This window comes from Cuculus canorus, chromosome 2, assembly GCF_017976375.1.
Source record: "Cuculus canorus isolate bCucCan1 chromosome 2, bCucCan1.pri, whole genome shotgun sequence".
NCBI classification, from domain to species: Eukaryota; Metazoa; Chordata; class Aves; order Cuculiformes; family Cuculidae; genus Cuculus; species Cuculus canorus.
Window position 1 is genome coordinate 82207832 of NC_071402.1, and position 27933 is coordinate 82235764.

Here is a 27933-nt window from a genome sequence, read left to right on the forward strand (position 1 = left end):
GTTATGACAGTCTCTAAACAAAACTAAAAACTTCTCTGGTTCCACTTACAGTATCTTTCTTATTGAATAACTTCTCTGTCAGACTGCTGGTTTTTGTTTTCTTTTTCACTCTGAGCCTAAATGAAAATGAGATCTACAAGATGAGGGAACAATAATTAAGCTCACAGATGAGTTATGCATTGTAAGTTTTATAAGGAAAAAGACTTCCCTTTTTAAGGTAAGTTTTTATATTATTTCATTTGTATATAGACCTGGTTTAAATCTAACAAAGTCACAAACACACACACATTCAAAATGACTTGTTTGGTTTTGGGCTCGACTTTGGTAACTACTACTAAGGCATGGGGCAGAATCTCCTAGATAGTAATTTGGATGGGTAAAACAGAGTCCTGCTTTGAATGTGTCTCTAGAGAAGATGGTCCATCTACATCTTCAATCCTGTGTGCACTTCTGGTCCTCCCTTTCTTCTGCGTCTCAAGAGCTTGTAGATAAGCAAGGAGATGGAGTGTCTTCCCTCCTCTGAATGCCTAAGTGAGTTCAATATCTGCAGCTTGGAAAAAAAGACCAAAGGCTGAGAGTTGTGGTAAAATTTTATAACATTAAGTGACAAGGCAGAAGACATGAATAGGGTTTGATTAAGCACACTTTTTCAAAAAAAGAACTAGGAAAAGTAAAGTAAGCTAGGAGAAGACAGGCTCAAAACAGATGGTTGAATTGTGGAACTTCTTGCCAAAGCATATTTGATTGCCTATGTTTCACAAGGTGTCCAAGGGAGACTTGAAAATTTCATGGAAGATGAATCCACAGTTGGTTGCTAAATACCTATGTAAAATGTTCATGTTGAGAGTCCCTGACCTGAAAATAGTTGAAAGTTGGAAAGGCATTATAAAAAAAGCACTAGAGAATCACAGAAACATTTACATTGGAAAAAAATGCGTAAGAACATCAAGTCCAGTCCAAGTTTACAGTTGTAAACCTAACAACTGTAAAGTCCACTACTAAACTATGCCCCTAAGCACTACATCCACATTTCTTCTAAATACCTCCACGGATGGTGACTTCCCTGGGCAGCCTGTTCCAGTGCTTGAGAACCTTTTTGAAAGTAATATCACATGCTGAGAGAGAAAACATGATGAACATCAGGAGCGGGTAAATTTAAAAATATGCGAGAGATTTCAAAAGGAGAGCTTACTAAACTGTTTAACACCTCACCTCCTCCAATTGACAGTGATCTAGGAGCAAGAAGTCCAGCCTGTCATCATAATTAATGCGATAAATACACAGTAAGCAACATAGCAATGACACAAGAACAATTAATAATTACCCAGCATGCTACATATGCAACAAGTAATGTAACAATTATGCAAAGGTAATTAATAATCACCCAGCCTGTTACATTCCAAATCACTTTCAATTCAACAACGTCACAAAGGCAGTAAATTTAGCCTAGCTTGTTTAAGTAGAGAATCCCTTTTTTAATCCCTCTAAACATTTGTGAGCAACTATAGCGCTCTCTCTAGAGCTTTGGTGACACTTTTTTTTCCTTCGCAATTGCCCACCTGCCCCAAAAAATTTCTTTGTTCTACCTGTTTACGGTAAGCTTGAATGAATGCAGTCACTATACTAATTGCTGATTGTTGGAGGAAGAATTCTCGCTTTGTGTGCTAAAACATAACTGCACAAGCACAGTAGGTGTGGTCATGGGAATGGTTTGCTTCAGAGGCAGGGAGGAGGTGGGTAGCCTTAGATGTGGAGGTGTGTTTTAGTATTATAATGATATTACAGTGATAAGCACAGGTCACCTGTACGCTGAGTTGTCAGAATAGCAGCTACAATCCATCTTCTTAGAAAATAATTAGGCTGTTGTCCTAGGCAGGGCCTTGCCAGTTGCAAGAGTTAGCAGTGCCTATTCCCAGACAACTCATCCCCCACTTCAGATGCTGATATGCCCTTAATGAATTGCTCTCTGTTGAAGGCCTTGTAGTCAGCCCATGGCAAGGAAAGAAGAAGTGAAGGCGGTAGGGTGGGGGAGAGGAGTTGGAAAAGCACCCAGTCTTATTTGTCCTCACATTTAGCCACATTCCCATACTTAGCTTCTATTCCCACAGTCAGCCTTATTTCCCACAAGTAATATTTTCCAACATCCAATCTAAATCTCCCCTGGCACAACTTCAGGCCATTTCCTCTTGTCCTATCACTTGTTGCTTGGGAGAAGAGACCAACACCTTCTTGGTACAACCTCCTTTCAGGTAGTTGTAAAACACAATAAGGTCTCCCCTCAACCTCCTTCTCACCAGACTGAACAAACCCAGTTTTCTTGGCTGCTCTTTGTAAGCCTTATGCTTCAAATCCTTCACCAGCTTTGTTGCTTTTCTTCGCACATACTCCAGCACCTCAATGACCTTCCTGTACTGAGGGCCCCAAAATGAACACTATTCAGGATGTGGCCTTACAAGTGCTTAATACAAGGGGATGATTACTTCCCACACTCTTTTCTAGGCCTTTATACTTGATCATTGTTGAGACAGAATATTAGGTTACAAGGATGTGAGATATGACTCAATATAGCTATTCATGCTTTATTGCAAGTGTGCATGAATGTATACTACCAATTTGCTACTTTTCATCTCTTCCAAATATCGTATGGGAGGAAGAAACATGAAAAAGTGCTAACTATCACTGTGTTCCACTAATTGTTATGGGTTAACTTCAATCTACCAAAAAAGCATTGCACTAACTGCCTTATTTTCGTGTTCAACTTCAAATAGAACAAACAGATTAAATCTTCAGTGCATTTACTCCTCTTATAACTTTTATTTAATACAGTTTTGACTTTCCTTGTGAATTCACAAATAATCACCTAAGAAAAAGACCTAGAGAGGTATTTCTTCCCCACTATGTTTTTTCTAAACAATTCCAGAGCCACACAGTTGTGATAAATGTCAGTAATATGCATCTGCAATTGTTCCATCCTTTATGGGCTAGTTGTGAGATAGAATGATGCTCAGATGTAGATCAATGTTGCATCTCTTTCCATTTGTTCTGTCCTATTCTGGAGTTAATTAAAAAAAAAAAAAATCCCACCAGTCTCCTTTTTCATTTATTCATTTAATCTTCTTAACACTTTTCAAGCCTGTTGCTAAGAGATAATCAAGAGAAAAAAAAAAAAACAAACAAACCCTACATATAGAAACTAAGTAAAAGTCCATACTTCAGGAAAAAAAATCTTGTACAGTGCCTAGTAATCTTTCCAGCTGGCATGAGATATAATGTATAGTATACCGCAACCCAGATCTGTCCTTTACACCAGAGAGAGATTAGTTGCTCCACATAGACTATAAACTACAACTAGCAACCTTATACAACAATAACAGGCAACCACAATCCACTGAAACTGATGAAGTGCCAGATGCCTCCAACCAGCCCTGCGTCCAAGGAACTAAGCCATAATTCTTCAGGTAAATACATTTCACTAAAGAAGTCCTTTCATTTCAGGCAAATAAGAAGGGCAGCAAATGAGAGCACAAGAGACAAAAATATAGCATAGCAGTAGCACAGCAACAGCAGTCCACATCGAATGTAATTAGTAGTCGTTCTTGAAAACACAAAGAAAGTCAGACTGAGTGCTCTGTATTTGGGATCAATGCCCAAAGGTATAACATGTCAAGGAGAGGTTCAGGCTGGACATCAGGATAAAAAATTCACGGAAAGTGTCATTGGGCACTGGAACAGGCTGCCCAGGGAGGTGGTTGGGTCACCTTCCCTGGAGGTGTTTAAGGGACAGGTGGATGAGGTGCTGAGGGGCATGGTTTAGGGATTGTTAGGAATGGTTGGACTTGATGATTCAGTGGGTCCTTTCCAACCTGGTGATTCTATGATTCTATGATTCTATAAGTAGTATTAACCAAATACCATTTATTGGCCACACATTATCAAATACCACAGTTTCTCCTATAAGGAAGGCATGTACCAAAATAAATTACGTCACTTCACAAAACAACTAATCTGTAATTGAAAAACATTTAGTTTGACCACCCTCTCCCTATCCATTCATGTCACAATACACACCTGTTTCTGAGCACCTCTGATATTCGATTTTACAAGACAGATGTGGGAAGGAGGAGGATGGGTGTTGCTTTGCATCCAGGATCAAGAGGAATCTTGAGAGGAAGGGAAGACTACCAAGCAGCACTGGTGTTTAGGTGTCAGAGAGGTTCTCTGGTGTGCAAGTGAGCAAGGGGCTCATGGGAGAGCAAACAGTAAGGAAGGAAGTAAAGGGGATTTTCAAACATCCAAGCTCACAAAATGGGAGTTATTTTCTTCTGAGAGATCAGCAAGCACTTGCACTAATCCCATCTTGGAATTTGGACTAATAGCAAGCTTAGAGGACAGGAAAACTCTGAAAAGACAAAGGAGGCAAGAGAAATTTGACCACAAAAGAGTACTAACTAGTCTAAGTTGTTTTGTTTTGTTTTAAATCTATAGGCAATACTTGGTGAATAAAACAATTTAAGTGATTTTATTTAATCTTTTTTTAAAGAAAGAGGAATAACCCACTAAACACATGATTGCACACACACACAAATGCGCACACACACAATCCTCCTTCCAGTAGCTGGCTACCAGGTGACAATTTCCCACCTGACAGAAAAAGAAATTTCCCTTTCTCCATGTGTTTTATCATTTAGCACCGTAAAAGCACAAACCAATACTGAAAATGTGGGCCAAGAGGAATCACCTAGATTGAAGAGACATTCCTTTCTGCCTGGAAGCCACTTAAAAAAAAATTACTTTGTCACAATATTTCTTGATACATATTTTCTGTGGTACACTTCTCTAACATGCCTGTTACTGTTACATAGTTCAGCACTGAGCACCACTGAAAAAGGATCTGATAAAAGAAAGTATAAATAGTAAGAGTTGAGAACAGCAGATGGGTTTGTATGATTGTTTTCCTTACAAAAGCAGATGTGACTATTTTCTCCTTAAAGTTCTATTCATTAGGATATGAATTTTTATTTCCCTTATAAATTTGTCTGCTAGGAGTCTCAAAATAAGAAAATAAAAGGTATTTAACTTTTTAGAAATCTGAGATTTTATTTACTGAATATTCACTCAAACGGTAGCATTTTTAGGAACTTTACAGAGTCATGGTGGTAACATTTGTTTTTACAGATATCAGTGTAAATACCAGGGAATAAAAAGGTAGAAGATAGTGAGAGGAAGGATAGCTAAAGGATTTTTTTAATTACAGCTAGTGCTACATCTTTGTCATCACTGGTACATTAACTATTATGAGTGGTACATGTTGTCCAATAATGGTGTCCAAAGAAGTATTTAAGATTATTACAGTTCTATGGTGGTCATTTGATTTGATATAAAATTAATTCATTGTGAATGTTCAAAGACATAATATTAATCTCCTGCCCATGAAAAAACTGCACTCCTATAAGCAATATTGAGAACAGTAATTTTCATCAAGCCCAAAAACATGTGTATGTCATGTTTGTATATACAGTTTCCCATGAAAAACATGTATGCAGAATTTTTCTAGCATTACTGGAGCTGGTGACAGAAAGGCTGACTCTGTAACCATTACCTTGAATGACTGCAAAAAAATGGAAGTAGAAAACCCAAGGAGAGTTATCACATCTTTAGTTCCCAAACAAGATATAACTAGGAGTTCATCAATGATGTTTGAGTTCCGATGTGTATTGAACCCTTCACTGTCTTAGTGCTTTTATGAGTCATAAGCAAATTATCTAGCTCTGTCAATTAGATATTCATCAATAGTCATCTAAAATGCATAAGTTATAAAAAAAGTTCCAGGTATACAGATCACAAGTAATCATTCATAAAGTTACTTAATACAAAAAACAGAGATTGAATTAGTCTCTTTAATAAAAAACCCAAATATTAAATCTGCATTAGTATCCCTATACTGTTAGGATGCAATAAAAAATATCTGAAAAAAAAACCCAAAACATCAAACTATCTCTAGCAGAGAGAACAGAAATAAACTTTAAGCCAACCTAAATCAATCCCCTTCAGTTCAACATATCCTATTCTGCCGAGAGAGTTGCCTTACTATTTAAAAACTGCTCTGAAGAAATACAGGTTTCCTTCCAGTGGCTGTTGTACTACAAAGGCAACAACTTTTAATTATCTAGATTATAAACTGCTTTTCTCTCTTGAATGGTGAATTTATAGCTTGTAGTAAAGTATGGAGTATTGGATGTTTACTTATGATCAACAATGTTTGGCCCTGAATTTTCCAAGTTCAGGATGAAAAGTGATTGAGAAAATGAGATAAATAATTCATGCAAAATAACAAACACAAATAAAAGCCACAGTGCTATTTGTATACTCACTTTTCTTTAATCATAGTTTCTAATTAAGCATTGCAACTTCCAGAAAGCATATTCAACATATGAAAATCATATATTTTGCAATATTTTGTGATATATAAGGATCATTCCAAGAAAACTGTTTACTTTTTATGAAACATATACCATTCAACATACTATTCTAGGTAAAATGACTTGCCTATAGTCACTTTCCCCAACAAGCTACATACTCAGTTGGAAAGTATTTTTACCATAGGATAAACTATCAAAGACATGAAGACCAAGTAGACTCATGAATTTTCTGGGGATTTTTGAAACTAAAGACTAAAGATATTTAAGAAAAGAAGAGAAAGTTAAACTTTGGCAATAACACATGACAGAGGCTTGCTATATTCCATTCTTCCAGGAAAAGTCAGGAATAAAATTACCTACCAACCACACAAACACATGCATGTTCTTAAAGCTAGTGAGGACTAACCACAGCAATCAAACTGAATGCAGGAAAAGCATTGTGTGAATTAAACCTAAAAGCTGTATCAGGGAAAACATGATCTGTCTATATTTGGTAAGGAAAATTAAACAACATGGAGGTTACCTGGACCAGCTGATATTAATTGCCTTTGCTCTTACCCTTCCATATAGTTAGTTTTGATATACAATGCCTAAGAGGAGAAACAGAATCACAATGCTTACAAATAAATGCTTTATTTCAGTGCGATCAAGACCAAAATACAGATGGAAAGATTTTACACAGCAAGACCCCAAATATAGTAACTTTTCTTCAAGTTACCATTCCAGTACAAATAGGGAAGGGAAGATTCCTGTATACGTTTTAATGAGATTAAGTTCCTGGTCATAAAACTAGTTGTTATGAAAGGATCAACTTTATGTTCTCAAGCAACCAAGTCTACCAGCAATGAAAAGTAAATTATAACATTTATTAATATTTCATAAATTAAATTTCATAAGATATAATTGGGTGAGCAGAGTAACTAAATTAAAATTTGATTTGTACTTGAAAACATATCAATCATTTCAAGAACATCAGCACAACTCAACATTCTCTATTTGCTGCTCTAGGCTCTCCAGGAATTGTAGTGCAACTTCTCATACAGTTTTAGTGATTGGTTCTGTGTGGCAGGCAATGTTTGTGGCAATGAAGAAAGCATTTATATTTGGTTGGCAACGGCATGATGATTTATCACATTAATGATATATGTACTTCAGCAGAAAACTACAAACATATGGAGAAACAATGCATTCCAAAATTACAGTGATCTCAAATTTTAAATAGTAAATAAAAATAAAAAGTAAATTGTGTATGATCATCAAGGAGGCAGGGCAAAAATGGGAAAACAGAGATAAAAAGATAAAAAACATTTTATAATGGCACTTATATGATTACTTGTCCTTTAGGTCTGAATGAGACTGACTCTAAGCACCACGAGGTCATTAGGAGTCTTTCCACAAAGTTAAAAAGTAGGAAAGTGGTGTGATTCTGAAATATGAATCATTTTTTCCCTTATAATTATAACATTGACAATACTGATACATTAGGTTGATATATTTAGAGATTCCTCATTTGGTATGGTATGCTGTTAAAAGTTCAGATAATATTGCAGCAGTACAGAGAAGAATTACTTTCCTTTTCTGTCAATATTTCTTTAGGAGTTAATAATATATAGACAGAGTATGATATGCTTGATTAAACAAAACTTCAAGTAAATTTGGAGATAAGCTCAAGAGTTAGATGCTTGCCAAAGTGACTTATTGGAACAAACCCATAGTTCCCAACACCTTGACATATAATTTTATACAAAGAAATTTACTTTATCAAGAAGTATTAGACTATGCTGTTAGATCAAGTATTTCTTCACCAGCAAAATTCCTAAATAGAAAGCACTTCTGTATGATGCAGTTCATTCTGGCAGAAGGACTGGTGATTTTAAATATTATCATTAACAAACTCAAGTATGTTGCAAAATGCGTTCATAAACTTATGAATCTAACAGACTGCTTATAGACTAAAACCAATGAAGGCCAAAGTCAGAAGTCTTTTTCTCCTGTTTGTTTACTGTTTTGAGCTCATTGAAAAGAAGAAAGAAATAAAATATATTCCCCATTCAAATATATTTACATCAGCAACCTCTTAACTCAGAATTTTGCTTATTTGTCATGAGAGGTCCCTGTTGAATGGTTTTCTCAGCAGTTCCCACCTAGCTCCTGGCAGAGAATGTCTCTTAGTAACTACTGTGTTGCTCATCCATAGTAGTTTCATGTTCTTTGCGATGTAATTAGAAAGCTGTGGGTTGTAGCAGCTGAAGAGAACACCAGGCCTTCAAGTGTATGACATAAAGGTGCAAGTGCCATATGCTCATTTATATAAAGGCACTGAAGCCTACTGAAGAAAATTATTTTCTGGTATTGCGGCTAGGTGTAGAAAGAAACCAATCACTGGTTTTCAGAGTCTGTGTTACCTTAGAAATGCATATCCTTAAGTTGCTGTACGTATGGCTTAAGTGCAGAAACCTGAGTGTGCTGTCTAGTAGCTATATCTGTCTGTATCCTTCCTCAATGCCTTCTCAATATGTTTCTCTTCACATCAACCATTTATGGTGTTTCACATCTGCTGTTGTTTTTTCAACTAGGACTACAGTACTATTTCTCCATTATATTAATGGAGTCTCAATAAAGCATGAGACCAAAGTTCAAGATACTCTTCTTGCAGGAAGCCATGTATGCTTTTGTTTGACTTCTGGTGAGTATTGGGTATTTCACTGTCTTGGTGCTTTTAAGACTCATAAGCACAATATCTAGTTCTGTCCACAGGTATTTGTCCATTCTTCCTTTTCTTATAGCCTTTAAATGCCTTGCAATATGGAGGGAATTAATGCTCTCAGTATCTTTGTGAAGCAAGAAAAAAACAAAACCCTTCACACATAGGATATAGAATAATTAAGTCTTTCTGGTGGATTGCAGAGTTTAATCCATATATTTTTAATCTCATATTAAGTCTTGTCTCTGGTTAAATAATTATTAAAATAGCTGAACCTACCAGAGTAACCCAACAATATTTTATGAACACATATCACGCAGGGCAATTTACTACAAAAAGTCTAAAACAAACCCCAGGCTTCTGATTGCAATGTAAATAATAAGTGAACAGGTATAACTTGGTATTTGTCTGGTGTTGATTGGTATAGCATGGCAAAGGATAAAAGAGGAAATAAAAATAAAACAAGAATAAATAGAAGCCAAAGATTCACCTGTTCGGGAGCAGGAATAAGAAATAAACGCATGATTGAGCCACACACTCAGATTTGAATTTGAACATTGATGGTGAGTAAAAATGGTTACAGCTAATGCTTCCATCTAGGTTTGTCTTGGTCTAAGAGGGGGAAATACAGAGACCAAGTGTAAACAGTATTAAAGGATGTTAACCAGGAAACAAAAAAAGTAAAAGAAAATAATTAAAAAATATTCTTCAGTGAAGAAACATTCATTATGAATTCATCATGAAAAAAACATTTTAAATAGGCTTAGGTGTCAAAATCGTTGCATTTTGCAGTCCTTATGTCACAAATAATAACTGCTAAACCTTGAGGGAATAAGGGTAGTTACTTGACAAATAATTTACCAACTAGGCAAACAGTTGGTACATGAAGACCCAGTCATCACTACACGTGCATTAGAGATGGTAGTGGTAAGGTCAGTGTAATGTTTCTTGGAATCTGACCCATTAATGAGTACCATATCAACACGGTACATCAAGAATAGATTCCTGTTCTGCCCAATTAAAACAAAAGCTGCATTACGTTGGATCTGACAGACTAGTTTAAATTAAAGTACAGTCTTTCTTGTTTAAATCACAACTGTCAGTGTATGACTGCACTGAATTAGACCTTTCTTTTCCTCATCTCACCTATGAAATACAGCAGGAGGAGATGGAGAGTTAATGTTCAGAGAGAGCTAAAAAGAACATTTTGTCCATTCCTGAACATACAGATCATAGAATCATAGAATCACTAGGTTGGAAGGGACCCACCGGGTCATCAAATCCAACCATTCCTAACCTAACCCTCCCTAAACCATGCCCCTCAGCACCTCTCAGTCACCATCTGTACATTTAAAGCCCTTACAAAGGGAAAAGGAAGGACAGCACCTACCTCCAAATATCATGCCCGTGCTGTTTTAACCATATTTGCTGCTAAAACTTCAAGCCAAGATATACAGTAGGTGGGATGTTCTCCTTGGGGGACTATACAGTTTACCTTAATTGTATGTTTTCTCCACTGCATGTGATAGAAGGTTTCCCATGTGATATAGTACTGTTGTTAAGTTACACACCAGGGTGCCAAGTATCTCCAGTTATTAGCAAGCATATCTCATTGTTGACTAGATTCAAGTGGTCGCCTGAGAAATCCTGAATATTACACTCTGTACTCCCGGTGCATTAAAAAAGAGTACTCATTATATCCCATTATTGTAATAGGCAATAGAATGCCATGAACATATTAACTACAGTACCAATAATGAATACAATGCATAATGTAGTAAGTAGTTTGCATTTCAACTGCTTTGCATAATTCTTGCAAGGCTAACCATAAGAAGGTGTGAGTCTACTTAAAAAAGAATTGTTTTACTTATTCCTTCTCTCTTTTCTGTATGATTTTGCAATTCCAATTAATTACTGAGTTTTATATAAAATAATATAATTTTTTTTAAGGCAGTATTTTGAGGAGCAACATTAAAATCTTTAACTAGATCTAGCACTGGAATTCTTTAAAAATATTACAGACTACTATCTGAAGAAAACAAAAAGGCAAGCACCGTTATACATTTTCATATGAGATCATACAAAAGAAAGTGGAAACAAAATACATTTAATACTATATTCTGGTCATTCATTAATAGCTTTAAACCACATCAAGCGTTGACATTGAAATACAAAGCAATATAACTATTTAAGGGAATACATTCTCTCCTCAAATATAACTTCATTCATATTCATGCAATAAGTTTGAAATGGGCTAATCTTGTTTGAATGTTTGGTTTGTCTCCACAGGAGTTGGAAAAGAGAAAAATAAAAAAAAATGTTAAGCAGCACAATCAAAGGATGTATGTACTGATGATGTTAGACAGCGATTTTCATTCCAGAGACATGCAAGAGTACTCAGAAGTCTTTTTGAATTATGGCAATCTTGTAGGGAATGGTGAAAGCACAAAATAAGAAAAAAAAAAAAAAAGAAAATCCAATATCCAAATATACTCACTGGTTGGACTAGCACCATGTCTATTAAATAAACACCATTATAGATAGCATCAAATTAATGAATTGTGGTAAAAATAAGACCCTACTTGATTTGCTATGCACCATTAATCAAGACTAAATTTTTCTATAGAATGCAAATGTTTGGATCCCCTTGACTTCATATTTCAAAGAGGTCTCAGTAAAACCTACAGAATTTGCAATAGTATGAAGTTGTAGGAACCTCTTTCTGTGAGTCTTTATGTCAAAAAATAAGAGTATTAAGTGTTCCTGAAGAGAAATCTATAGGTATTACAATATTCCTCCTAATTCCATAAAGCAAGTAATTTTTTTTTTTTTAAGGTTGCGTCAAATGAGCAGTAAACATTGCCAGAAAACAAAGAAGCATCAATGGCCACATCAATCATCACAGTGGTACATCTTTTTTTATTGCAAAAGTTGACTTCAGTGCACTCCAAACATTAAAACTGTTATACACAATACCGCAGCCCTGAACTCTACCTGTGGAATGAAGTCATTGTGACTCTTCTACACAAATGCAAAAGCTCTCTGAGTATATAATTAAATTCTGTATTCAACTGCCTTAACAGTGGATTTTTATTTCAATGAACTGTAACAATGGAATGATTTTGTTCAGTTTGCAAATCTGTCTTAGTCTACACACTATTGATTTCAGCCAACTGAACTGCGAAGCATGGATAGTAAAGTCTGTGCACCTGAAACGATTCTCCTTAAGAAATATAGGAGTAAAGGAAACCAACTCCCATATATTTGCATTACAGATCTTGTTATCTTATTTATAACTTTGCAAATCAAGTCTAGTTTTGGTGATTGTCAAAAACTAATAGTAAACAAGTTCTGTCACATGAAATTCATTATATTTTTTAGATAGTGGACGTTAAATTTTTGCTTGGTGAGATGAATTGCTCATTTGTAAGAGATCACCTTCTGAACTGCCTACCTGTGTTCAGTTGTATAATTTTAAAATGGATGCCTTCCATATTTCAGTTAAAGACAATTTTTTCGTAGTTCAATTTAGCCTTCTAAACAACATTTACTAGCAAACAGACAATAGCTATGTGGACAGTGGTGCACTATACAACACAAACTCTACTATATATTCAAGAAGGAAAAAAAGAGATATCCATTTAATTTTCCATTACTTTAAATTTGAGGTATTTATCAGATTCAGCCTCCCAAGTTCAATATACTAGTTTACTTTGGTAGAGAAATATAAAAGAATATTTGATATCTCAGTTCAAAGTAATCTCTTCTTTGTACCTCATTTTCATCTGGTATTGATCAAGATAACCGAAGCAATCTCATTTGATGCCAGCAGATGAACTGCCCAGGAGTTTGCTTCTTAGTAGTCTATCAATAAAGAGGGAAGTACTGGATTTGGACTTTTATTCTTCCTTCTTTCATCCTCCACCCAATCTATGTCATATTCGCTGCAATGTGGTAGATAACAACACTGGTTTTTATTATTTTACAGGTCAAACTTTTTAAAGTTTTCTATTTCTTACCTCTGCATTTTCTTAAATATTCCTATTTCCTTACAAAAATTTACATTATTTTTCTGATCTTACTCTCTGTTGTGTTTTCTTTCAGCAGCAGGATCATTTTCATACTGCCACTGCTGCTGCTACTGCTATAGTTCGATGTAGTTCGTGAAAAGCCACTCAGATTTATTTCCTAATTAGTTTATAGTTATAACCTCTTTCATAGGTTTACTGCAATGTCTCTCTCAAAACTCTTTCTTTACAAATTTGAAATTTCTAGTATGGCTTGTTTCCTTATTTTGGAATATGAGTCATTTCACATGATCTCCGTCTATGACCAGGTGACCCGCCTAGTGGATGAGAGAAAGGCTGTGGACACTGTCTACCTGGACTTGAGTAAGGCCTTTAACACTGTCTCGTGCAGCATTGTCCTAGAGAAGCTGGTGGTTCATGGCTTGCATGGGCATAGGTTTCACTGGGTAAAAGACTGGCTGGATAGCCCAGCACAAAGGGTTGTGGTGAACGAAGTTAAACCAGCTGGCAGACAGTCACAAGTTATGCCTCCCAGGGGTCAGTACTGGGACCAATTCTGTTTAATTTCTTTATTTATGACACGGATAAGTGAATCAAGAGCACCTCAGTGAGTTTGCAGATGATACTAACTTGAGTGGAAGCAGTGATCTTCCTGAGGGTAGACAGGCTCGACAGAGGGTCCTAGACAGGTGGAATCAATGGGCCAAGGCCAATCGCATGAGGCTCAACAAGGCCAATTGGCAGGTCCTGCACTTTGGTCGCAACAACCTCATACTACACTAGAGGCTTGGAGAGGAGTGGCTGGAGAGAAAGTACCTTGGGGTGTTGGTTGATAGTCAGCTGAACATGAGCCAGCAGCGTGCCCTGGTGGCCGAGAAGGCCAATGGCATCCTGGTCTACGTCAGAAATGGTGTGGGCAGCAAGACTGAGGAAGTGATCCCTTCCCGCACACCTGGAATACTGTGTTCAGTTTTGGGCCCCTCACTGCAAGAAGGCCATCGAGATGCTGGAGCTTGCACAGAGGAGGGCAACAAAGATGGTGAAGGGTTTAGAGCACAAGCCTTACGAGGAGCGGCTGAGGGAGCTGGGGTTGTTTAGTCTGGAGAAAAGGAGACTGAGAGGAGACCTTATAGCTCTCTACAACTACCTAAAAGGAGTTTGTAGTGAGGTGCGGGTTTGTTTCTTCTCCCTGGTAACTAGTGACAGGACAATGAGAAATGGCCTCAAAATGCACCAGGGTAGATTTAGGTTGAATATCAGGAGGAATTTCTTTATTGAAAGGGTTGTCAAGCATTGGAAAAAGCTGCCCAGAGAGGTGTCTGTGTCACCATCCCTGAAGGTGTTTGAAAGACAAGTAGATTTCGTACTTGGGGATGTGGTCTAGTGGCAAACTTAGTAGGGCTGGATTAATGGTTGGACTTGATGATCTTAAAGGTCTTTTCCAAGCAAAACCATTCTGTGATTCTGAGTCATGTCAGTTCTGACCTCTGCTGGATTGCAACGCTGCATTTATACCTTATAGCATAAAATGAGATAGGATAATAAATGTCCTTCTGTTTTCTAATACGTTCTCTTTGGTGGTTCTTATTCTCTACAATTTAGTTTACGCCCCACAGGTCTCATTAACTTAGAATTTATCTATTTTCAGCTCAACCTTGAACTGTCTGTTGTCTGAATATCCCAACTCCATGTGCTCATCTTTTTGCCTTTTTCAGATGTTATATTGTTATGCATATAATGTGTTAACACAGTTCCATGGTTCGGGGGTCTTAACTTCCTCTAAATCCTAAAACTAGAATATTTAGTATATTCAAAAGTGATGAATTCCCATACTATCATTTCATGAGGTATGATGAACATAGATGAAAGACTTTCCTAATGGCACCAAGAATGGTGATCTATGGTGAGGAAAATACAAACACTTGCACAGAAGTAGAGGAAAATAGCAGTCCTCTATTTTATTTTTACATGCAAAAGTTCTTTTTCTGATTTATAAAGTTATACTAGATTCTTCCCGCAGGTGACTCTGTAATGTGTGCTACAGTCTTTTTGACCAAAAACTCCAGTATTATGTCTTCAGCCTCAGCAAGATAACAAATGCTTAGAAAAGAATGAGAAATAGATAAAAAATGTAAGGTAGTATTCCTTCTCACCTTTCAACAGCCAGTGGCAAGGGTTATCAGGTTCAGAGGTTGCATCCAAAATACTCCATTTAACAAACATCATGGTAACCGTTCTCCATGGAAGTGGCTTTTCCCTTCTAAATCACTGTATGCTTTTGGTTTTGTCATTTGCCTGAGCACTTCACTAGAGGTCTTATACTTTTTGTTGTTTAAGGAAAACTATCAGATAATCGATAGTTTACTGATTTATACTCTATTTAGCTTAAATGACACATGAAAACATGTTTTCAGCATGAGTTGGAAAGAGGCATATTGAAAAAGGTTGGAAAACAAACTATCTGTGCTCATATAAAGCACAGTCAGAATTACATTTTGAAGATTAATTGTTGATAAAGATACTTATATTCTCAACTATTTGACTGAAGTTACCATGCTTTCTGGGCGATGTGTTGTAATTAAAGGTCATATCAAATTCATAACCAATTATTGGATACATAAATAAAATTATAAATTAAAATTCTTATAAGTTGACTACCATTTGTGAGAAAAAAAACTTTTGGTTGCACAAATTAATGTCTTTGTATCAAACTCTTCTGAACACTGTTTTGCAATTTACCTATTTTAGCTATTTCAGGGTTGACATTTTCTCTTATTTTCTTATTTGCTGAGAGAAAGAAATTACTGGCATGCTATTGAATCTATATTTTAAATATAGATTTTCAAAATGCAAATAAGAGAAGAGTTAACAGCTGTTTTCTATTCATGACGAAAAGTGTCAAAAAGCTTGAAAAAAATGGCATCAAGGCAAAAAACATATTTCCTGATAAAGAAAACAAATCTGCTAAGTGATAAATGGGTAAAGCACCAGTGAGAAGAATGGAGAAGAGATATCAATAAGTCAGAATATTTTTTAAAATAAATTCTACCTAACTGCACTGACAATGTAGTGTGTAGGGTGAAGCAGATCCCACTTAAAGGAATATTACTGCTTCATATAAAATAATTTCTTTTTCCTCCATACAAAATTCCTCCCATCCCCAAACAAAAGCTTCTTAAAGTTTGGCTTATAAAGTCAACAAAGGACTGGTTCTTTCATTACTGTGAGGATGTTTATTGAACTCTCGAGTCCAAATGTTGCATGCTATCAGGTTTCTAGTCACTCAGCAACCAATCCGTCATCTTTATTCCAGTTATAAAAAGTTTTATAACCTTTCTGTCTTTAACTAAGATTTTCTATCTGTTCACTACTCTTCTGTGCTAGGAAATAAACCAGGAGCTGCAGGAAAACCCTACACAATCCTCCAGCTCTAAACACTTAGAACTTGTATAGCAAGTACTTTATGCCCAGTACAGCTGCTGGCAGAGAAATTGGCTCAGATCTTACCTCCCGCGTCTCCTGTAGCTCAACCACTTCCGCTGGGTAGTTGTTTATTTCGTTTTTCCTTTCATATCCCTGACCTTTTTTCTAATGCGTTGAGCTGAGTTTGGAGTCACAGTGATGAATGAGATGTGATGATGAGAATCATAGTGAGGGTGCAGCGTGCAGGGCTGTTTCTCAGTCAGCATAGTAGCAGACGGAGGAGGGGGGAAGTGGAAATCTGACAGGTTTAGCTTGCTGACAGCCCATGTTTATAGGCTCTGTAAAGAATACAGATGAGACAGAGGAAAGGCAGAGACGACAATGACATCATAAATCTCACCCACAGTATTTTCAAGCCGAAAAAGTGAAGAAATAAAATCAAGTTTGGGATGCCGTTAATGGTTAGGCTGTCACAGAATTGAACTTCTTTACTGTTTGCTTCTCTGGATGAGATTAATAGATACACTAGACTCCTCTACACAGTACGTCTGCCATCTGCACAGAAAATTGCAGTCCTCTCTCCCCTTTGACCACAAAGTAGTTTAGGTAAAAAATGAGTTTGGCATTCCAGTTCCAATACACAGGGTGATATATCTGCATACTTCTAACCAATACACTCCAAAATACTTAAAGGAGTAAGCTTTATTTAATGCTTGGAAATCCTGTGAAGATTAAAAGATATAAATTTAAAAAAAAAAAAAAATTAACCCAGAAAAGTGGTAAGAACAAGGACCAGCCTCCATTCTGAAAACAGCAGTCATCTCCTAAACTGCTTCAAACACCAAGTCTGTCTGACTTCAGTGGAGCTATGCCAATTTATATCAGGTGATGTTCTTTCCTCTAGTTTTCATTTGGGAAAAAATCCAAGTAAATCTTGATTAAATTCGAAACCACTAAATAAAGACTTCAAGATTTTAATTAATATCAAATTTTTAAATGTTTAGATTCTCCCCTCCAAAGTCTCAGATACAGTAAAAATTTCCTGCACTCTCTTGAATATATCCAACATGAACATGAATTTTGTGATGCAACTTGATTATCCACTCTACGTCCAGCAGACTATGTCATGCAGACAGACTTTATCAGAGATATTCTCATTTTTTGAGTTCCACTTTGACTTGACAGTCAAAGTGAGAGCAGCCTTCTACCCAAATCACTAACAAGGACAATGCAAAGCTCCTTTCTTGTCAGAAGCTGTAAAGCCTGTATCCATTTTTGTCATTTTCATCTGAATCCATTACTAGGAATGCAATATATAATATTTATCTTCCTGGCCTTTGCAGATTACCTTTGTTGAATGCAGTAAAGAGAAAATGACCATTACACCCAAATGAACAAACTGAACAGGTCAAAGAACACATCATGCACTATAATTCAGACAAAAGAAATGCATTGATAGATGCATGTGGTTTTCCCACTGTCTTCCAATAAGAACATCTATTTTCCGGCCATCTTTCATGTTTTTAACAGCTTTCTTGCTAATTGGAAGCTGGTTTGCCCTCCAAAATCGTGCATACCATCCTACGTGTCTAATCCACACCAGGCTGGCTGACCTATCCATCAGTATACAAAATTGTGAACAGTGCAACTTTAGTGTTGCAGAGTGTGAAAGACAGAGGCATAGGGGACAAAATGTTTCTTTTAACAGATCATTTGACCAAAGAATCCTTGTTGATTCAGGAACATGTGCAAAATTTATACAAAGTACTATTCATAGAAATATGAATAAATGTCTTCCATGAAAACTGGACTTCTTCAAGGCATGTGAAAAAAAAACCACAAAAATATTCACTAACCACTTTTGAAAGAGAGAATGAGGCTTCTCCTGAACTTGGTGGGAGAGGAGAAGACTTTCATCTTAAGATCTCAAATAATTATATAGGACTCTCAATAGTCAGTAAACTAGCAAAGTATTTTTTTATAACATATATTAACAAAGTTTGTTGACTTGAAGAATTAAGCAAGTTTAAGTGACTATGACAAGGATCACAGCATAGAAACGATGATTTCCAATCTCCTGGTCTAATTCTGGAGTGATCCTGCATTACATGTGCCTTCTACTTTGTAACTGCTTTTCCTATACCACCAAGTGCTGTAATAAATGTTGTATACTTATCAGTTCCATTATATTTAATGTAGAATAATATTAGTTCTTCTAGTCTCTTTAAATAAACAATGACAACATAACAAAACAGAAATTATCTACAAGAAATTGCATTTCTTGTAATTATTTTTTGCCACTTTTTAAAATGCTAACAGCTCTTCTTCCATAAAAATAAGGACATGAAAAAGAAAATGGTAAAAAAAAATATGTTAATAGTCATAGAAATAGAAATAGTAATAGAAATGTATGAAAAAAAAAAAAAACAAAACCAGCAAAAAAAACAACACAGCAAACATCCAAGATTAATTAACATACATATCTGGTACTCAGCAGAGAACTAACTTTGTATATATTTTCGTGAAACTACTGCCAATTAATACAGATTTTCCACAGCAGCAGTAGTTCAATTTTTCATGTACATCTACAGCTGAAAATTGTCAAATTGACAAGCTAAAGCCCAAGATTTTACTGCCTGTAGTGATCCTTATAAAAATATTAAAATAATAAAGACTGATTCTATGATTAGTTTAGGTAAAGGGGAAAGAGGGCAGCAAAGTTTAACAATTCTTCCTGTGTGGTCTTAATTCTAGTTCTTCTGATCTGCTGATCTATGACAACAGTGGCCCTTTATGCCAATGTCTAACCTTGTCCTGCTCTCCATTAGTCTCATATTTCTCTGAAATACAGAGCACCTCAAAAGAGAAAAGAGAGAAGGTAGCTCACACAAAGAAATGAAAACTGCATCTTTTCTACCAACCAGTAATTATTTTTGTAAGCATTTGCATCTTCCTAGCATTTTCTTGAGAGTATAAAAACAAACCTAACCTCTATAGTCAAGAATCCTTATGATTTGTTCTTTACTTTTCAAAAATTTCTCTCTGGGTGTGTAGCTGAACAGTGAGAAAAAAATTGCGGTAGAAATATAAGGTGTCTACCCAACCAAAGTCAAGCTGTCACCTCAGCTGGGGAGGCTTACATTCAATGTTATATTCAGCTAAAGATAGAGTGAGTAAGGCTGCTGCCTGATAGGACTATTTTCAGTGGAACTGTCTCATCCCAGACATTATATTCTTGTGAAACTAATTTTTTCTCACTTTACAGACTTTTGACTAAACAAAGCTTTTTTATTCACTTCTTGATTTTTAAAATCTATTTATCTACTATAACTTTGTTATTTGCTACTGCTTCTTTATTTTGTCTGTGTTAGTTCCAACTTTACCAAGTAGGATTTTAAATCCTAACACCATAAGTATTATTTATAAAATCAGGAACTAGGAATGGCTCTGTGTGTGGTTTAGAGTAGCTGGTCATTCCACTTCAAAATGGAGGAGAGCAAAGAAGCCTACTTGAGTCATGTTAGCTAAACTAATGTGTTATTTTCTTAGCAGAGAGTTAGGTCTAGCACAAGCTAACTTCAGGAAACACCCCCAACTGTGTAAACCTTCCTCTGCTTTGACAGACACTTCAGAGAAGAAATTATTGAATTCAGAGAGATCAGATTGGATTATTTGTCACTAATTTTTAAAGAAAAGTTTATCAAACCTCACTAGCTAATTAAAACCTTAAAAATATCCCCTTTTATACTCTGCAGGGGTTTGTTGTAGTGCAATCTGGCAGGCAGCTAAACTCCATGTAGCCATTCGCTTATTTTGGAATTGAGGAGAGAATCAGAAAAAAGGTAAAACTTGTGTATTGAGATGAAGAGAGTTTAATAGGACAGAAAAGGAAGGGAAAATAATAATAATAATAATAATTATGATGATTTAAAAAAAAATATATACAAAACAAGTGTTACGCAATACAATTGCTCACCATCTGCTGACCAATGCCCACCCCATCCCTGCGCAGAAGTTGCAGCCCCCTGGCCAGGTCCCTCCAGTTTTATTGTTCAGCATGATGTCTCATGGTATGGAATATCTCTTTGGCCAATTTGGGTCAGCTGTCCTGGCTGTGTCCTATCTGTGATGGATGCACTCAATTCCCTTCCCACACACCACCAGCAGCAGTTTGGTTTAGGCTCCAAAGGAGGAAAAGGCCTGAGCCATGGCTGGGCCAAGAACTACTCTAGGAAACCCTCAGGGAGCAAAGCAACACAGTGAGCACCAATAAGTTGTGGATGTATTAGGAGACTTGTGCATACCTCTCCTATTGTAGGCAATTTCACTATGAGCTAACAACATTGTCTCATAAATACAACTGCATAAATAATCCTTCTTTGAGCTCGACCTGCTAGGCAGCGTGGCTGCAGAGGGGAACACCTTTCAAGGGTACCCCTCAAAGCAATGAGATTTTTTACCAACAATAGATTACTAGTGAGCCCCATTTGAATCTTTCCTGGACAGCAGCTGGATTGCATGGCAGACAACTCTCTTTAGCAGGGGTTAGTTGTTTAGCATAAATAAGTAAGTTTTAAAATAAAATAAATCACTTAGCTTTATAATACTGTATGGTTCAGTATGTTGTTTTTTTAGCTTTCTTAGCATTACTTGCTGAAACAATAGGCCACAAGCCTTGATTTTCCACTTAAAACTTGCCCAAAATGTACAACCTATTTTGTCAAAACCTGGCTTCGAGGGTTAATGAAAAACAGAAGCTACAGAGATTTCAAGGATACATACAGTCAACAACAGATGCAACTAGACAATGTAACAATCTGTCTGAAAGACAGTCAAGGAATAAAATGAGAAATGAGAAATAAAAAGACCCCAAAACCAAATATTACTACTCGACCAAACCATTGCATGAGGAGCGGGTAAATAGTTTAAAGGTATAATCGCCCAGGGATTTCTTAGTTTTAATGCCAGCCCTCTTTCTGGAGCTGACCATGCTGCTGTATTGCTCTTTAAATTATTTATTTTATGAAATCTGATCCCTGAGAGTCTGCTTTTTGAAACCTCAGATTCAGACTTCAGAGAAACTGAACCCTAGCAGAGTCAGCAGGATGCTTGGATGAAACGTGACTGAAGTGGAAAAGCACAATGAAACTTTGAAATCTTAGCTAAGTGGTTTAGGGAATCAGGTGTGCACATATAATTCTTCAGCTGCAAACACATATAATCCATACATTCTTAATCCCTTAGCTATAAACCGTTGCCAAGACCCAGAACTAGGATTCTAGTCTAGCTACACCTAGACTTCTCTCTGAGAAGGAGTTTAGAAAGCAAGGTGGTCCATACTGAACCTTATGACTTGATGAGAGTGTCTCCTTTATTTTTTTTTTGCATTCCCAGTCCCTGTGTAAATCACTCCAAATCAATTATAACCTGATTTTCCCTCTTTATGTTTCCTCCCTGAAGTAAGTAATAAAGAGGCCTTACCATCTAATTCACACTTTTATCTAAATAGTTTTATCTAAAAAACTCTTTCACAATACCCTCCCACCTTCTTGTGCATCCCCAGCCTCCTTGCTGGTAGGGCAGTACAAGAAGCTCAAAATCCTTGACTTACTGTAAGCACAGCCCAGCAACAACTAAAATATCAGTGTGTTATCAACATTATTCTCCTACTAAATCTAAAACACAGCACTATACCAGCTGCTATGTAGAAAATTAACTCTCTCCCAGCCAAAACCAAGACAGGGCTCATTGTATGTCAATGATAAAATGCAAGATCAATGCTAACACCAAGCTCAGAGAATCAACAGAAGATATACCTGTGTCATGGAGGACCTGTAAAGGATCAGTTTGCTCATAATTGGCTTTTTTACACTACTCAGTTAGCATGGAGGGAGTAGCAATTTAATCTGGGAACCTTAATGTTCTGATATACTTTACAGCTAGTAAGTTCAGCTCCTCTCCTACTTCCTGCACAGATGTCTCAGGCCCGTAACAGTACCATATTGCACAGAGACATCTTCATATTTAAATAAAAAAAAAGCATGTCAGAAAAGTGCTAGCCAATTGTGTTCTGAAGTGCTTCTGTATCATCACTAGAATTTTTCTCTTGTAAAGTCCAAATGGCCCTTTGGATGGAAAGGTTGGGGAAGGGTCTCTGACCAGCTACTGGTGTAACTGCAGTTTTCTATTGCTAGATACACAAGAAATTTTTTATTTGTACCAATGAATTAGGCTGTAGATGCAAATAAAAGAGTTCTGAGGAGAACTTAGTCAGCTTCCCTTCCTCTTTTCACTAACAAACAACACAGGATAAATCTGGCTCCAAGAGGGTACTTTTTTTAGAACTTCGTTTTGACTGTGTGTTCAAGTAATTCAAAGACAAGGATTTTCTGCCTGCGTTATCAAGTAAGTGGAGGTTACTAAATAAGCAGCACAACTGTTAACACCTCATGTATAGTTCTGTAGAAATATCTAATTTACAAACAGGGACATGAAAAAAGTTTCCCAGCTAAATGAACAGTATCTAAATAATTCACCGAGACCTCAAGACAGCTAAAACCATCAAGTGAAAATCACAGCCTGTTTGCCCTGTATTCTTATCTTTGATAAAACTACAGAGATAGAGTAGCCAGTTTGCCTGTGAAAAATCTCTTCGCAGTGTCATGGAAAAGAACAGCCTGACCCCAAAAAGACAAACTGAAGGAGGAATAGTGCAGAAGAAGGGCTCAGGTTCTGTATTTGAAATCTGCAAATGAATAAAGACATCCTCAAAAGGGCTTCAGAATTAAGTAGTTAATCAAAAGGTTGTGCAGTAAGGATCTCATCCCACTGGCAAGGTACGTCAAGGGAAGAGAAGGAAGTGCTTTTATGAATGTACATCTACTTCCTGAGGCACAGTCTGGTGAGAGGAAACCTCACTGCTTCTTTTTAAATCCTACATGATGCATGATTCACCATGGGAATAAGATTTAGTTATAAATGAAGAAATTCTAGGAGTTATCATCACACATAAAACTTTGCCAAATTTTATTTCTGTGAGACCGTAATGCCTTTTGATTTTAGGGATTTTTTTTTTCTAAATTCCCTAAGGGTAAAGTACAATTTTTTTTGGACCAGTTGCAGTTTGGAAGAAAAGAAATCTTAGTCTTGCAACTTTATTTTAAGGCAGTAGACTAAATTCTCTCTTTTTTCCCCCGTACATGTTAACAGTTTGGCTTATAAAATATAGGTGTATAAAAATCTGTAAGAAATCTACCAACTTCTGAAAGGCCATGCAAAGGAGACCTTTCATATCAGCTGCTAAGACTTGACCTGGTATTCCTCTTAGGGCAATATTTGATATTACTATCACCAAAAGAAAACCTGAGGTATGAGATTTATTTACAGTGCTTCATTTGTTACACACAGTACCAGCTTTCACAGATGAAACAGAATCTGAACTCTTGGCATGAAAAATAGTGTTGGAGCTCATTAAATCAGCTACAGTAATATCACAGGGTAGCATCTCTGTTGGAAAATCTGAATTTGGTGTCATCATCTTTCTCAAAATAAAGTGTTAATGATTCCTCTTATGAACTTCTAGCATATGAAACTAACTTAGACAATCTGCTTTCTCAAGAACTGAAGAAAATAATTTCAAATATATAAAAAGGAATAACACTTAGACAACAACCTTAAATTTGTTCTCATTCTATCATTTGGTCACTGACTTAGATTTTTTAAAGAAGCTTAAGGAAGTACAATAGTATTTGTCTAAATATGTATGAAAATCTTCAGAGTAAAATCTCAGTAAGTCAGACTTCACTCAGTAAAAATTTGCCTGCATAAGGAACTGGTGTCCCATTGTGAATAATAATGTGTCTCTAAAATAAGAATGAATATTGTTATACCTATGCATATATATGTACACAAAAAATATAAACAGTACATATTTGTGTATGATATACACATATACATATAACATATATAGTACACACATATATACTTATATACAAGTTTTAAGCAGAATAGAATACCTACAGGTTAATATAGTATCATTATATGTGAGATAAAATCACAGCTAGGATAGCAAAAGACATGCATAAGCCCAATATTAACCCAGACTTATGTTACTGTGACAACTGTCTCACATAAATTTAAAACATAGTGTGTAATAGCACAAACTATAGATAGGAAATAATCTTCTAGCATAACTAAGCTCCATGCCATTTTAGAGTCTACAGCACAAAGTGAGTATAAAGGTAAAGAAGAATTTATCAGAAATTCCTTCCCACTGGAGTTCAGATTTCATATAGTACACAGAAAAAGTATTCATTACTACAAGGGTTTTTCCTTCTGAAACTGAGTAACTGTAAAGTACCCTTGTTTATGTAACTGAACACCACTCTATCTTTTTAACATACTTTATTTACCTACCTAAAGAGTCAACTCCACTTTTCAGAGATTCAATTCAAGCTTAAGCCACTTGCTAAAGAAGCAGGAATGATGAAACTGCCTGTCCTGGCCCTTTCTGCAGTGGTGGATACACATAAAACATGCTTTAATCATAACTTGTTGTACCATAACACACTGTTTAACCACTCCAGTCCTATGTGAATTTTGGTATACAATGTTTTGTATACCAAATGTGAATGTTTTCCTCAGCACACTTGCATTCAGTGTGTTGCAATTTAAAGCAGCACTAAAATTCAAAACAAAGTACGTTAATGCACAGGAAAGGAAGAACATAAGGAGCCTTTTCTCATCACTGAAATGCATATATTTCAACTTGCAGGCAGTAGCGAACTTATTACAGCTTGCTTATTTCATCATATATATATTTATGCACACATACATGTATTGTTTGGCTTCATTAATGACAAATGTCATTAATGCAAACATTAACTCACTAAGCAGTGTGAGTAACTGGTAGGGCAGACAGAAATAGCTAAAGTAGTTTTGTTCAGAAAGCAATGCTTTACTGCAGCTGGAAAAAGGTTTTGACATCATAGCAGTAAAATGCCTAATTTACAGGGTTTTTTAATGAAAGGCACTCACCATTTTAGCCATTTTTAACATGTCAATTTAAGAGTTTTCAGTGTAAATGGCTCATCTGTGTAAATGTAAATGCATACGGAGAAGAAGACAAGATTGCACTGTTCTCCAGAAAGTAGCTATGAAAAGCCATAATATGATATGTACTTCATATCTATTCCTATGTGAATCTGTTTCTTCTATCAAACTCTAAAGTTCCATCTGTATCACCTCTTCTGTGCAGATACAAAACAAAATTTAAACTATTTGTTCATACTTCCATTACGTGGTTTCTTTCGCAACAAAGTCTGTCTCCTGACAGTCTAGGTGAAAGAAATGGCAGTTTATAGTCCCCTCACTTATTGCTTACATGCCTTTTAGTGGCTCTGAGGTGTCTCATGGGTGGAATAAGTTCTAGAAACCTCCAGAAAAAACCTTATTACTCCAATGTAAAAAGATAATTTTACATAGAATTTATGCTCCTGAGCCATATAACAGAGCTTAGAGGAAAGTTACATGTCATTACTGAAGTACTTCCCTCGCTAAGCAATATTTATGCTTCATGTAACACAAAACTAAAACTAGTATTCTTGGGTGTATAGATCATGTGTCTCTAACTAAGAGAAGGACTTTACATATTTGAACAGGATGTACATTTCTCGGGTACCTACAGGACATTAAGGGATTAAATACTTGATCGTTAGTCCATCTGGAGAGACAACTAAAAGAAAATAAAACCACAGAGTGTTCTGGCACTTACTTAGAGGTCAATGAATCAATGAACCTCAAATCAATTAAAATTTGGTGAGCTGTAATGTTCAAACCATCAGCACTTAAACAGTCAGGAAAGCGTCTGCATTACAGAAAAGTTGTTATTCAGCCACTACTTGTCAAGACTGATAAATGGCCATCCCTTCTGGCTTACTAAAATGCGTTACCACAGACTATAGCTAATATTACCAAACTAAACCTGGTAAAGGCTTTGACCTATGCAGAACAAAGAGGTAATATGCATTTTTTTTTGGTATATAGTAACAAAGGAAGGAGTAGCAATTTTTCATATATTTTGCACATTATGTACATAGACAAACATACTAATATTCCTTAACTGTATAAATATTTACCATTAAGTAAATTGATAACGTTTTTAGAACTCTATGTATACTGTTTTAACAGTTCGTTATGACTTCACTGCCTCACACATCTAGTTTTAGGATATGTGAAAAATGATGTGGCTGCATCTTATTAAATTAAATTAGACACCACATGCAGCTTAAGCAATTGCTGTAATTACTCTCTAATTTCTAAAATATGTATAATAGGAATACACAAATGATATAGAGCTCATTTCTATGTAAACAGAGTAATTAATACAGAAATCTCAAACTCTCCTGACTGTCAAAAACAATATGCTTGCAAACTTTAGGAATGGCTGGCATAGCACCTTCAAAGACTATAGAAGAAATCGAGTAATCAGATTTTATCATAACAAATATATGCATGAAGCTTGCAAATGAAATTCAATAGGTATTATATAACAAGCACTCTAGAATATGAACCTATGATTCACCATTTGTTTTTTCTCTGGATAATAAGGACTAATTGTGACTGTGCTCATTTGAATTGGGAAAAAGCCATTGATCTCATTAGTAGAATGCAAAATGTGGGAAGTGGCTGCTACCCCATCTATCCTTGTTGAATTTTGAGGGCCTGTTCTTCCTTCACATTCTTACCACATACAGTTCAAGCTGGACAGAGTTCAAAGTAAAACCTTTAAAGTCTCAGTAACTACTGAGTTCTTCCACTTTCTCAGAGGCACCACCACCACTGGTGTCACTAGTATTACAATAACTTAAAACTGTCTAATGCATTAGGAAGTCAAACTCTTAGTACATATTAAAAGGCAAATGCCAGTCTTTTAAAAGGAAATTTGCAAACTAACTTCAGAGAAAGTACAAAGACGACGAGGTATACAAAAGAAACAATACACAAACCTCTTCTCCTTTTTATATGATGGGATGTATACTAAATAGTGTACGTGTTCACTTGCATAAACACTGTTTGCTCTTACAAGCGAACCCCTTCTTGTTGTTACTTAGTCAAACACATTACTGTGAATTCATGTGGAGATACTGTGATTATCCTGCATCTATATTTTTTATTCATTGTTAGTTTTCAGTATGTCTTTCCCAGCAATCCAGCACAAAGTAAACATTTTTGTTTTCTTCTAGCCATTGTAGCATTTTGAAGATAGAGCAGTAGTTTAGATTGATGTTGTATTGATATTCTTCATCTCAGCCTAGAAAATATTCATAGTTCTCATCTACACTGATCTACGACAACATTA

General features: G+C 36.0%; 1 protein-coding gene across 2 annotated transcripts in view; it reads right to left on the minus strand.

The window, feature by feature from the left end:
• CDH12 (cadherin 12) overlaps window positions 1-27933 on the minus strand; it is a 544062-nt gene that overhangs the window by 291860 nt on the left and 224269 nt on the right. The window contains exon 1 of one of the 2 annotated variants that reach the window (XM_054059460.1): window positions 16659-16794. The exons of the other annotated variant lie outside the window; for it this stretch is intronic. The gene's annotated coding sequence lies outside the window, so the exon portion shown is untranslated. Of the gene's footprint in view, window positions 1-16658; window positions 16795-27933 lie in introns of those variants that run through there. 2 annotated transcript variants of the gene reach the window in all.